The sequence below is a fragment of the Xenopus tropicalis genome, chromosome 4, assembly GCF_000004195.4.
Source record: "Xenopus tropicalis strain Nigerian chromosome 4, UCB_Xtro_10.0, whole genome shotgun sequence".
NCBI lineage: Eukaryota > Metazoa > Chordata > Amphibia > Anura > Pipidae > Xenopus > Xenopus tropicalis.
The window spans coordinates 83,474,720-83,489,462 of NC_030680.2; the positions used below are offsets into that span (position 1 = coordinate 83,474,720).

Sequence of the window (14,743 nt, forward strand, 5' to 3'; positions counted from 1 at the left end):
TTATGACCATTGGTTTGGGTATGTAGTTTTCTGTAGACAGGTAAAGGTAGTAAAAGTTAGCTAACTGTACATTTCTTCTTTTAAGTCGGCTCCATGTAAGCTACTTCCTGGCAGTGAAAAGGTAGTAACAAATGCCCAGCTATATGCAGCCCTGTACAGGGTAACAGATGGGCAGTGTGAGCACTGCAGTAAGTCCATGTTGGAGCTGATTGCTGTCATCCTCTGCTAACATCACTGATGGCATGTACCGTCCCGCCTGCTAGGACACCCCAAATTTCTGTGCTGACATTGAAAATATTTTTATTGCAAATATTGAAAGCAATATTTGTTTATCCATATCTGTTCTCTGCATTTGTGGCCTGGTTTTGACTCTTGAAACATTGTAGCAGAGGTCAATTCAAGCTAGCTCTGTCCTCTATTAGCTGGCTTTTGCTACAGTGTTTCTACAGTGTTTCAGGAGTCAGAAACAGGAGGGAGAATTTTAAAGTTCAAGAAGAAAATGCATGAAAATCGGAGATCCTGGAATTGGTGGTAGTTTTCTACTGCAGCAGTTGTAAGTCGTGGGAAACATCAGTTGTTCACACAGGCAATTTGGTTGTTAAAGGTTCCTCCTCCTCCTCCTTACACTTCTGCCCTTTTATTGATCCTACAGCCTGTCACAGCTGTGATAACCTTTCCACTTAGGGACTGCAGTTTGAGGTCCCATTCATGCTTTTTGTTTTTGTTTTTTAAAATGTGTTAACCAGACAACCATGTTCAAGCAGAGAATAAAACCTACAGTGCAGTACTCTGCCATAAAGAAGCTAATAACAAACAATATTTGGTATATTGGAAGGGGAGGGGGGGGTCATAGGTTGTTTATTATTTGTATATATACTTGTTATATGTGTAACTTTATAAAGCTCTACCTTGATACAGACAACTGTGCGATCTTACGACACAGAAAGAACCCACAAGAAGGAGAAACATAAGTAAAAATATGCTGAGATGTAGTGCCATGTAGTAAGCTAATCGGTAGGAAGGAAGTCCCTGTCCTGTAGAGCTTACAGTCTATGTGGGTGGAAAATATACAGGCATGTTATCGCTTTTATTTTTGATGGAGCTGCATTTTCCATACAAGGCATATACCATTTGTAATATTTATGCCCCAGCATATTTTGTGCTTCTCCTTGCCAGCTGTAACTTAAATTGACTGCAAATGCATGTTTGTGACTGAAAATCTGTCATAAGAAGTGTTGGTTGGTTTAATTTATGACCATGACAGGAGGCACAGTGGGATTATATATTTTATTTCCAGTTATTTATATAGCTCCAACACATTTCTGCAGCGCTTTACATATATTATTCACATCAGTCATATGGAGTGTTTGTTCATGTAGTGAAATATGAAAGCATTGCCTAAAAAGGGCATGTGTGTGTGTTTGTGAAGGGGGTGGGTTTAATAAAATATTGTGAATGACTTGTGTGTCCCATGACTTTCTAATTACTTACCATAAAACATATCTCTAGATCTGACCTATTGTCTTGCAGGGCTTTCTTTCTGTTCTGTACTTCCCCATTCACAGCTGCAGTGATAGATAAACCAGTGTATGCCCCAGCAGTTACATTGCTGAAACACTTGTGGGCTGACATACTTCCAGCAAGATGACACTGTGGGAAACTTTACGCAGCACTAGAATTTTCCCACGTGCTTGTTTGTAACTTGCATGTGCTGCTCTACTATTTAGTTTGCTCAGATTTTGCAAAGCAAATTGTTTTCTGAAAGGGCTGCTGATTTGCAAGCTGCTGTCTTGTTGGTATGTAGTGCTAGAACTATGTATGTTTGGGGGTAGCAAATATTCCCAACATGAAAAGGTTTCTACTGCAAAAAGGAAATTTAGTGGTATCAGAAAATATAGGACAGCATAAAGCAGTGACTGGTTTTGCAAAATCTTTATTCAAAATAATGACTAAAAAAAACAGATGTCCTGTTTTTGCACAGAACTTCCCCGTTCTGTTCGCAGGCTAATATTTGCTTTTCGGAGGACAGAACAATGATGTATAATTGACTTCCTTTTAGCGCAGCAGAATTAATATGGTGCCTCTGGGCTGAGATCAGGAGTATTTGAGCAATTGGCCTGTTGGAATCTCTCTTTTTGTGAAAGCCTTATACTTTGGAAAATTCTCTCCATTGTACATAAGATATAAATTTACACTCGTGATATCATGCCTCTGTGATATAAGTGTGTATGAACCAATATATTAGGTTTTTCTGCTGTTTCACCAAGTGGCCAGCTAGTTATGTTGTACATTTTGATTCAGTGCTTATAAATACAATTCAAAATTCAAGTTCTGTTAAAGATGCAGTTAAAATGTGCATTTATTTCAGGAAGCACAATTATTTGTAAATGTGATTGTACTGCAGGAGGATAACTTGCTATTTCCCTCCCTATCTCACCTCTCTGTGTGGGGAGATATGCCTCACTACAGGTTTTGATGACCTACAACTCACAGCACTCTTTGAAAACCTTCAAAACCTGTGAGACCTTATTAACATATTTTGGTAAAAGGCAGTGTTAAGATGTTAGCTGCAGACTTTCCCGCCACAGGGTACTGCATCAGTCGATACGACTAATTGTGCACGGTTTTACGCTGAGCAGATTAGACAACGCAACTTTTTAAAAAGTCCCCGTGACTAATAGCTGCGTGTGTCTTCGCCCTAAAGAGACAGAGATACAGACTCAAACAGTACTGACACTGCATGCTTTGGCTCATGGCATACGAGGTGCTATGAGCGGATTTCAGCTGGCAAGGGCGCCAAACAAGAAAATCTTTTTCCCTGGGTAGGCAATATTGTGCTGATGCAATTATTTGGCCCTAGGGCCAAACTATCTCATTGCAATGAAGGGGATAGGAAATGTTGGAGTGAGGACTGTATCAATGAGCCAGTGCGGTCCCAGATCGGCAAAAATCAAGTGTATCTGATTGGCATCTGCTCAATTTTTGCCCAGATATCGGTCAGGGAGGCCCATACATGGGAAGATAAGCTGCAGAGTTGGTCTTAAGGACTTTAAGTTTGCACATTGACAGATTTCATGTTGGCAGAGTAAATTTACCGAGTACCTATTTTAAGGAAGAAGAAAAATTTTGTAGTTCTTTAGATAGTCAAAGGTAATATTGGGTGGGTTGTTTTGATCTGTGGCTTTTTCAAGTATATTTTAATAAGCACCCCAGGAATGGTGGCAAACATTTTTTCCTACTTGTGTGTTTCAGATTGTGTTAAAGGAACAGTAACACCAAAAAATTAATATCGTAATTATTTTTATACACTTTATGTACTGTTGCTCTGTGCTGGTACAGCTGGTGTGTTTGCCTCAGAAAGACTACTATAGTTTATATAAACAAAGCTGCTGTGTAGCCATGGGGGCAGCCATTCAAAGAGAAAAGGCACATAGCAGATAACAGATAAAGCCCCATTATATTCTACAGAGCTTATCTGTTATCTGCTATGTAGCCTGTGCCTTTTCTCCTTTTTTCCAGGTTGAATGGCTGCCCCCATGGCTACACAGCAGCTTATTTATATAAGCTATAGTATTGTTACATTAGCAAATACACAACTTTACCTGTGCAGGGCAACAGTACATTATATTTTAATACACTTTCATTTTTGGCGTTACTGTTCCTTTAAGCAGAGCAAAAGAGGCATCTACTTGAGAAATGCATGGTGGTCAAATGACCTGTCATCCCTCACTACGGTGACTATTGAAAGTAGACCTTATAGGTAGTCATCTGCCATACTGGGGAATAGAATCTGTCTCCTTACAGTTGTATACTGTAAGTATGACAGCATTCTGAATGATGGAGACCTTGTCTAAAGGTGGCCATACACGCACCGATATTATCGTACGAAACCTCGTTTCGTACGATAATCGGTGCGTGTATGGCATGTCAGCGAGCCGACCGATATCGCAGGAAGCTGCTGAAATCGGTCGGCTCGCCGATCGGCCAAGTTAGAAAATTTTGATCGGGCGCCATAGAAGGCGCCTGACCAAAATTCTCCCTTCAGAGCTGAATCGGCAGAAGGAGGTAGAAATCCTATTGTTTCTACCTCCTTACCTGCCGATTCAGCCCTGAATGGTGTGTGGCGGATCTGACGATGTTTCGTGCGACCGATGGTCGTACGAAACATCGTCGGATCTTCACGTGTATGGCCAGCTTAAGTCTGCACTTCCATGGGGTTTATCCGAGCCTATTCACAACAAATCATTATGCAGTAGCCTCATTGAACTCTTTTTGAGTGCTCTCCAAGTGTTTTGAACCAAACAACCTTTATGGAACAACTATGGGGTGCAGTATTTTCACAATTACTTCTTTATCTGGTGGGGCTCCTATGGCTGTGGCTCAGAATGCTGCCTTTCATCAGCATACAATGTTTTACACTTACAGAATGCTTCCCTTTATAAACTTAAAGTATTTTTACTTAAACATTTTGTGGCTGTCAATGTGCTCTCAGAAACGTATTCTTCTAATGTAATTTCTATTGAGTTGTTCAGTGAATCTTTCTGATCACCCAGAGAACAGTGCATAAAATTAATCAGATTGTGTGCAGATGTGTTAGTGTAAAACACAGCAGGTTGTTGCCTGAACACAGTGTGCCTCCCACTTATTCCAGGCTTCTGCTTGAGTCATTTAAAAGTGATGATACTCCACCCCTCCAATCATTATTTAACTTCCTGCTGCAGTTTTACACTATCAGCTTGGTATCCTGTGTCAGTGACTCACAGTCAGATGAATGCATTATGTCATGTGCTGAACACAAATCCCTGGATTCTTACCTTTTATGAAATACAATTAAATCTACTTTTATTGTTGAAGGGGATTTATCCAAAAATATGATTTTGCCTTATGAAAGAAATTTTTATATTAAACAACTTTGACATACACATTAACAATTTTCAGTGGTACAGGTATGGGATCCCTTACCTGGAAACCTGTTATCCAGTTCCGAATTATGGAAATGCCATCTCCCAAAGACTCCATTATAATCAAATAATTCTAATTTTAAAACATTATTTCCTTTTTCTCTGTACCTTGTACTTGATCCCAGCTAAGATATAATGAATCCTTATTGGAGGCAAAACAAACCTATTGGGCTTATTCAATATTTAAATGATTTTTAGACTTAAGTTATGGAGATCCAAATTACGGAAAGATCCCTTATCCGGAAAACCCCAGGTCCCAAGCTTTCTGGATAACAGGTCCCATACCTGTATTTAATACTTATATTTATTTTTAAATGCTGTTGAAGTATCTACATGGCCCTTCCTGTTCTCTGCGCTGATGGTTGTAACTATTGAAAAAATGTAGGAAAAGGCAGCTGACTGTGCTACATTGCTTCAGGATTCAAAATCTATAAACTGCATTTTAGTGTATTGTCAAATTAAAGGAAACAACTTAGATGGTTCTGTTGGAAGTAAGTATAGATTTACTTTGACAGTATACAAAAATGCAGTTTTTTGTTTAGAAATTCCATAAAATCCTATCCAGTAGGTTCAATAAATGGGCAACTTAACCTTCTAACCCATTGGGTTAAAATACATCATTAAAAGGTATGAGGTTGTGGTGTGCCTCAACCACAGCAGGCGTTTAGCACCTGTGTGAAGACGTTTAGTCAGGGCAGCTATGCAAATAGCAGCGAGGTTGTAACCTCTCTGTCCTGCTATCCAAATAGCTTTATATGCACAGGGAAAGGACAGAGCTAAATTACTGTGTTTGCCCAAAATGTGCCCACAACTAGACTGACAAAACCAGGAGCAAAAAAAAGTTTAGCAACCATAAATAAATGTGATTAACAGCTTGTGTTCTTTTATTTTTTTTTAATTAAACCATTGATTCAGATAGCAGTTTAAGTACTGGTTTGGACAGATGCAAGCTGACCATATCTCGAACCAAACAGAAATCTGGCCCTGCTGTCATCATATTGCAAAAATATACAAAAATATTTTATTTCTTGTCGAGCAATTTGTGTTTTTTTGCAAATGGTTCCCAGAAATGTTTAATTAAAAGTGATAATTGTGCAACGGTGCAACTGCTCCTTTTTCTTTCAGTATGCATTTCTATACCAGTGGCTATTTTTAGAGCTGGGATAATTGACTCATTGAAGAAAACAAATAGCTGCATACCTTGGTGAAACTCCAGTCTGGAAGATCTCACTGCTGTTCTACTGCCTGTAAGGAATGTTGATAATTGTATGGACCAAGAACACTCTGCCACCCTGCATAAGTGTCTTCCAACTAAGCAATCCAACCTGTTCCTGCCAACTACTCTGCATAGAAACAAAAAAATGAACCTTTCCTTCATAATAATCTGTTAAACTTGTGCTGTGCTGGTTTGGGATCTGTTATCTGAAAATCTGTTGATTTTCCTTTTTCTTCGTAATAAAATAATTCCTTGTACTTGATCGGAACTAAGATAGCATTAATCCATACTGATGGCAAAACACTTTAAAGGTGGCCACGCACGAAATATCGTCAGATGTGCCACACACCATTCAGGGCTGAATCGGCAGGTAAGGAGGTAGAAACAATAGGATTTCTACCTCCTTCTGCCGATTCAGCTCTGAAGGGAGATTTTGATCAGGCGCCTTCTATGGCGCCCGATCAAAATTTTCCAACTGGTCCGATCGGCGAGTCGGCCGATATCAGCAGCTTCCTGCGATGTCGGTCGACTCACCGACATACCATACACGCACCGAATATCGTACGAAACGAGGTTTCGTACGATATTATCGGTGTGTGTATGGCCACCTTAAGGCTTTTTAAATGTAGAAATTATTTTAAGTAGATTTAAGGTATGGTGGTCTAAATTATGGATCTGAATATTGTAGGTCCCACCCATACAAGATAATACCTAAATTTGACTCCTTTTGTAAGTGTCTGAATAATCCCTATTGCTGATATATTTCATCGATAAGTTATGGAGAATGTTCATCATATTATTACCCTTTATATGTATAACATTAGAAGTAAAGGTTAGAACGCCAGCTAGACTCTATAATAATATACTGCTATTTAGTGGAGTCTTTGCAAATACCAGAATTTGACTGTATTGTGTGCATATAGAAGGATTTTAGTCGCACACGCCCTTCTTTCATGTGGCTTTAACTGAAGTGAGAGAGGTAGCATTTTCTTTTGTTCCCAGCAGTAATGCCACTTAACTATTTTTTTTTTTTTCTAAAATTTGTTTGGCACCATAGTGTTAATTGACTTTTATTTGGTTGGAGGAGGTTGGACAGACCATTGTTTTGGAGCTTCCCCAACCAACATAATTGTCATAGTAAAAATACTATTCAACCTTTTTATTATCTTGACAGGAGGCATTAGGATGATTTTGTTGCTTTGTCCTCCATGATAAATCCAGTTTTGCCAAAACTGCAGATATGCTTTACAAGAGGCATATACATTAAGTTATGGCAATCAAAATTCATGTAACTTATTGCTAAGTAACTTCCAGTTGATATTAGTGAAAAATGTTAGGAGTTGCTATCCCCCTTGCCTTGCCAGAAAATAAAGAAATAGCCCCTTGTGTCCCATTAACCCATGGGAATGTGAATTCAAAAACACAGCATGAAGGGCAGGAGTAATACCTTTCTGTTTACTCAGATTAATCAGGGAAGGAGGATTATTAATGGACCCTTGGAACTAATTCGTAAACGACTGATCCTGTTGGGTTTCACACTTCTTAAATCTGTTGTGCCAATCTTTGTTCATTGTTCAACAAGTGCTTAAAAGAAACAGTTCAAAGCAGTTTTATGAAAATGCAATTAACCTGTTTACTCTAAATGGCCAAACAAGTTCAGATTTCATTGGGCTGTTTGGCTAGTTTTGACCATACTGCCTGACTGGGTATGTATGCTACCTTCTCAGTACACTGGGTATGTATGCCACTTTCTTACCATTTGGTTGCAAACTGTGCTTTCTATTTATTGTCTGTAATCCAGTTATTTCCGTGCCGCAACAGACTTAGCTGCATATTTATAGTGCAGTGTAAAAAAAAATTAGCCATACATCGTCGGGCTTCGTCCTGTAAAAAAAAAAATGTAGAGAAAGGTATAACTATATTCTACTATTCTAATAATAATTCTACTATTGTATAGTATATATTGAATTTTTACACAATTTTGTCTTGCAGAAGTTACGCTGGCTTCTTAAGCACTACCCTTAAACCTGCAAGAAATCCCCCTTTAACACATAATTAACACTTAATTAACCTTGAAAGTAATGGTATTTTTATAATGATTTATTTCCTGTGTTTGTATGCTTGGGACCAAGGGTTTTACGGGTAAGAGGGAATGGTAATCCAAACTACTAAAGCACCCAAAGTCCCCTAAAAAAATAATTAAAACATTAAGTAAACCCAGTACAATTGTTTTGCCAATAATATGTATTAATCATATCATAGCTGGGATTAGCGGAGTGTCCTCCACTGCTGTTTGCCTGCGGTTTGCAGTCAGGTGGAAAAAAGTGTATCCACACAAATAGGCATGGCTCTGTAGCTGCATTGACAATCACAGCATTGGCATGCGTGCAGCTATGCAGAAAAAATGCCTGCTTTCTTGTTTTTGGGTTGATCTTTGCTGATGCTTCATGTAGCTGCTTGACTTATATGATTAAAATGGAGTATATGGGGGATAGCCTTACTGTAATGCAAAGCTTTTTGGATAATGGGTTTTCCCATAAAATAAATTTAAAAAAATATATATATATGAATGCATGTGTATAGTGTAGTACTGAAAGACTGCAGCTGGATTATCAGTTTCCACCTCCATTGGGTGCCTGTTTGAAACTAAAGATAATCCCTGTCTGCTTTGCAACATTCTGGCCCTTTGGCTACTGAGAGCATTAACCTTATCTTACAGTTACAGACTGCTAAGCAAAGCCAATAAATATATCTGACAGAGGTACTTAATTCCACACCCCTGGGACTGGTGCCCCCTATTGTATTTTCGTCATCGAAGTGCTTAAAGATAGTAAATTAATTATATCCAAGGTTTTTAATAGGTCACTGGTTTTATAGGTCAAGTTGTGTAACCTGATTACATTGCACTGTTAAGCTTTTGTGTCTTATGTTGAAAGTTGCAAGTGACTACCAAGCTCTGAAACCTAGTACTTTATTGTGCTTGGAAAGAACATCAGCTCAGAGACACATTTTTCTCTTCTTGCTTTTCAAAATACTAAAATGTAATGGCTTTTGTGTAAACTATTAATTTTTTTTTTTATATTGTTATTTTATTATTCATTTATTGTTGGCATGATAAAGGTATTTCCATATTACAGTAGCAGGGCTTCTACTGGTCAAAGGGTCTATGGATCCTATAACAGGAGACAAAACATGCAGTCTATAATACTTGTGTGCTGTATATTATTCTAACGTCATACAGCATAAATAAGCATATATGAAAATTGCAGTGTATTTAAGAAAGATACTAAAGGTGGCCTTACACTTTCAGAATGTAGTCTTCTTCCAACAAACATTTGGATTTCGATCAAATCTTTAAATGTAACAATCTAAAACTAACATTCATATTGAAATTGTAGGATAAAGTCCTAAAAATGAAAAATTGGTGGATGTTCTGTAAATAAAATGACTGGTAGACAACAAAAACATCGAAAGCAATGTCCCAGAAATGCATTGTAGGTCACCCAAAGATATACATGCACAGATTTTATTTTTATCTGACCAAAATTTTCTAACCTGTCTAATCGACTAATCGACGGATCGATATGGTACAAAAATTATCGGGGTGATAATTTAAAACCCACAAATGGTCCGAAAATCATTCAAAACTACGCTTTGTACAATTTTATCAGTGCTTGTATGGCTATTGGTAGGTACTACACTGTCAGGCTAATGTCTATCCAAAGATCTTAATTTAACAGTTACATGACTGTTTATACATTATTAACTTATTCAAATAAGGAAACATATGTAAATGGAATAGATGTGTTGAATGCTTTCTTGCATAATCCAGTATTGTGGGAGATTTCCATGCTGGGCAAATACAGTCTGTAATATGGTGAAGGGAGTAGTGAAACAAGACATTCAGTTAGTATTTATTACTTCTTTGCAGAATTCCTCTTTAACTTCTTTCTGCATTGGTAAATTTTATGGCCTACTAACTCACTGAGAATGCCTCCCAGCTCTTGTTAATGTCCCTAATTTCCTATCTGACACACCCTGCATACACTGAAGCAAGCAAACTATAATAGATATCGGATATCAATAATGGATATTGTTCTCTTCTGTTTTCCTTTGCCTTTATTTTGTAATTTGTTCCTCCTATTCTGCAAATGTTTGATAATTTTGTGATTGCCCTGTTTAATATAATATTCTTCTAAAGCATTGCATAAGTAACTGGTCCTGTAAATGCTACTTCATGTTTTCAAGTAGACTTCTTGGAAATTAAAGGAACAGAGGTCGGGGGGGCAGTAAGCCAGTGTTTATAATTTTGTAAATTACTTTTCACATGATACTTGGTATGTGCACCTAATTGTAACTAAGAAAAAAGCTGCCATCTGGAAAATGGCAATCCCTTTGCCATCATACAGCGTGAAAATATCAGGTTTTGAAACAGGAGTATGACCATTTTAAATGAAAATTGGTCTGTGTATATGCCCTTACCTATTGGTTGCAGTTACTGTTAAATACCAAGGAATGACGTTATTGTGGGAAGAACTACAATGGGCAGAGGCTGGAACTAAACTCTGACTTGCTGGCCGAACCACCTGCCAGGCATAGTGCTAATCCCCTTTTTAACACTGGTTACTTCTCCTTGTTGTCTGTTACCCAAAAAAGCACCATATTTTTTTGCCTTTTGGTGCTGTGTAAGAGTCACAAGTGGGCAGCCTGTGGGTTTTGACATGCACACTCCTTCACTGCATGTAATTCAATTCAGATTGGTGACCTCCTAATACAAACTGATCTTTCAGTGTATGGCCAGCTTTTAAGTTTCACTGGCTTCTTAAGCACTACCCTTAAACCTGCAAGAAATCCCCCTTTAACACATAATTAACACTTAATTAACCTTGAAAGTAATGGTATTTTTATAATGATTTGCCTTCTTTGCCTGTTCCCAGAACCATTGTATGGGCCTAGGTGCAGGCGCACATGCAGATATTGGTGAAGAAATGCAAGAATTTGTATTTCAGAGCTGATACCCACAGTGTGTGCCAGCACCCAGGTCGACACAATGGTCCCGGGTGCAGGCAAAGAAGGGGGCTAATGGCAGCATAGGGGCTGGTTCTCTGTTTCTCCACAGGCCGAGAATCAGCCTTGTGTGGCATTAGCCTTAAAAGAATTAGTGTTTACACCTCTGCAACCTGATGCTGCTGTAGTCATTACAAGCCTTGCGTACAATTTATTGCACAGTGTAGGTACCATTATTAGAACTCCTGCAGGTGTTGCCCAGAGTGGCTCCTGGCAGACCAGAATCTACTACTGAATAAGAACAGAATCTTACTCAGTAGGAGGAATTTCTGCCAGTATGTTCCTGTATACCAGAAAGTGTTCAGATTAATTACTCGGTGGCAAATGGCAGTGTTCAAAGCATATTCTGGGTGCTACCATACTGACTGCCTTAATAATTTGTGGTTTGTTATTGACTGGAAGTTTGCAGCCTAATACCTCGTCTGTGTATTTTACTGACACTTCTCTGTGGCCTGTATACAGAAACTGCTGGTGTTGGACCTGTGCCCCACCGATTCCCAAAATCCAAGCAATGCTTTACATCATTTCCATAGTTGCTCAACAGGAAATGCAAAGGGCAGTGTTTTCTACTGTTGGTTTTAACATAAAAGTTCTGCGTGCTAAATAGTAGTTTTTAACCATTATCATGCCTTGCCTCTGGCAGAAAAATGGAAAAGTATTAGTCATGGCATACAGAATCTGATGTATCTCCAGCAAGAAGCATTCGGCTCCTTGTTACCAATGTACTTGCAATATGAAACATTATATGCTTTTGTAAAGGGCACATTCTATGATGGATTTCAGCTGTGAGCAAGAATCCATTTTAAAAGAAAAAATAGTCCTTATCTCTTTCAGTAAGAGTCTGCATGAGTTTGTGCCTTTATCCTGTGAAAATACTAGCTACTGTACATTCCACCGGTTTCCTTAATGACAGCTGTGAAAGTTTCACTCCCTACTAGCCTAGATACTGGGAACATTCCCTTGTCACCTGCAAGCTGTTTGCTAACCTGTTCTTGTATTCTTAAGACAGCTAGGCAGTAATAAAAAGCGAGCACGGCACCTTTGCAGTGCAGAAATACACTGTAGCTCCAGTGCAGGGATCTAGTGCATTCCTCTCCATGTGACTTAAGTATTATAAGTGTAACATAACTTGCCTACAGATTAAGAGAATAGTTGATCAGAATAAAAAGTTTCAGAAAAGGATATTGTCACCATTTGTTATTACGTTATAAAATGACTTTCTACTACACAATTAACTAAAGACAAGTGCAATTCTCCCTTAACATTTCCTGCACTGTCATTTTAGAATAAAATTGGTCTGTGTGTATGCCCTTACTGATTGGTTGCAATTACTGCTAAATACCAAGGAATAAAATTATTGTGGGAAGAATTAACACAGTATTTATCAGAATTGCATATTTTATGGTAATCCAATAAACTTTGTCACTGCTGAAATACTACTGTTTCCACAAGGCATGTTATATATTAAAAGGAAGTTGCTACTGAGCCAATGATAAACAAATCTCCAAAGAATTAAAGGAGAAGGAAAGGCAAAGTCACTTGGGGGTGCCAAAATGTTAGGCACCCCCAAGTGACTTAAATTGCTTATCTTCTACCCCGGGCTGGTGCCCCTGTTAGGAGAGAACAGCACCAGCCCGGGGTAGCAGCGATCGCTTCCTCCTTCCGAACTTTAACAGAGAAGTCACTCTACTGCACATGCGCCGGTCGTTTAGTCCTTCCAAAACAAAGCCGGAAGGAGGAAGCGCTCGCTACAGGTACCCTGGGCTGGTGCTATTTTCTCCTAATAGGGGCACCAGCCCAGGGTACAAGGTAAGCGATTTAAGTCACTTGGGGGTGCCTAAATTTTGGCACCCCCAAGTGACTTAGCCTTTCCTTGTCCTTTAAGAGGGGTTCACAAACTTTTTCATATGACTGTAAGTCCTTTCCCCAGTATAGCTTACAGGATAAGGGACCTGTTCATGTTTGTGGAGTGTAGAAGAAAAGCCAAACAAACGTTAAGAGAACATACAGACTCCTTGCAAATAGCGCCTTGGCTGGTATTGAACCTTGAGCCCAAGTATCCCCTGTGTCACTGTGCTACCCATGCCTTTGCCTAAGGGCTCTGGCACACGGGGAGATTAGTCGCCCGCGACAAATGTCCCTTGTCACGGGCGACTAATCTCCCTGTGTGCCAGAGCTCTTAAAGGGAAACAGTGACTTTCAGGAGAGGGCTGCATCAACATGCCAATAAGGTCCCTGCAGGAGTTTCATGTGCATAACTGAGAAATAGGCCATGACTGTTTTGCTGCATGAAAGTTTGTTTATTGCCTGAATTGGGCCAGGTAGATTAATCAATATAACTTGTGTGCGGCCATATCTTTTAAAACCCTGAGTGTGCTGGAATGAAGTACAATACTTCTAACAGATTTATATCATATAAAGTGGCCTATTAAAGAATCTTGCCAAACTGCAATAGGTATATCAGTAAATATTGCCCTTTTTTTATCTTTAACAGGGAGACACCATTTTATGATGGGCTGTTTGCTCCCTCAGAGATCACCTGATAGGAAATAATGCAGCTCTAAGGGCCATGACAGATGGGGAGATTAGTTGCCCCCAACAAATCTCCCTTGTCGCAGGCAACTAATCTCCCCGAAATGCCATCCCACCGGTGAGAAAATAAACGGATGGTGGTATGGCGTACGCGGCTCGACGATTTGCCGAAATCACCAAAGTTGCCTTGAGAGGAAACTTCACCAATTTCGGTGCCGTGTATGCCATCCCACCGGTGATTTACATTCTTGCCGGTGGGGTGGCATTTCGGGGAGATTAGTCGCCCACGACAAGGGAGATTTGTCGTGCCGCGACTAATCTCCCTGTCTGCCACGGCCCTAACAGAAAGAAGTGTGGGGGTAAAAGACAGGACTCTGTCCACAAATTGGCGTATATGCCTGAACATGTATGTTTGCACCAAGAATTGTATGATCCTAGAGGGATGGCCCTTAGTACTTAAAATGGCATTTAGGATTACCCAGTGGAACAGACTACTAAAAAACAATATTTTTATACAAGTGGTTTATTTAGATTTAGTAGTGTTTTACATATGAGCTGTTTATAAAGACTTACATTGTTCAGGGGTATAGATTTCCTTTACTGTCTGATTGTAAATGCATTGCAGTTGGGTAATTTTCACTGGATGCTAGTAAGTTATGTGACAAGTAAAAGCGCATATCTGTAGCCTGTTTAAGATCATCAGCTATGAGAGTTCCATTTGTGAGTAAAAAAAGCAGCTGTGTTTATTGATGTATGTACAATACTAAAAGCATATTCTATTCTCTGTATCGCTAAACAGAATAAAAGGATTATTGCGGTCAGGGCTGCATCAAGCAAAAACTCTCAAGTGCTTCTGAGTAATCTAGTAACCCTAAAGCTGGCCATACACGTGGCGATCTCACGATGTTTCGTATGACCGTCGGTCGCACGAAACATCGTCAGATCCGCCACACACCATTCAGGGCTG

The 14,743-nt window shown here is 39.2% G+C and overlaps 1 protein-coding gene across 3 annotated transcripts in view; it reads left to right on the top strand.

The window, feature by feature from the left end:
* The window catches only part of gng12 (guanine nucleotide binding protein (G protein), gamma 12), a 61,107-nt gene that overhangs the window by 37,607 nt on the left and 8,757 nt on the right, over positions 1-14,743 (top strand). The gene's annotated exons all lie outside the window — the stretch shown is intronic.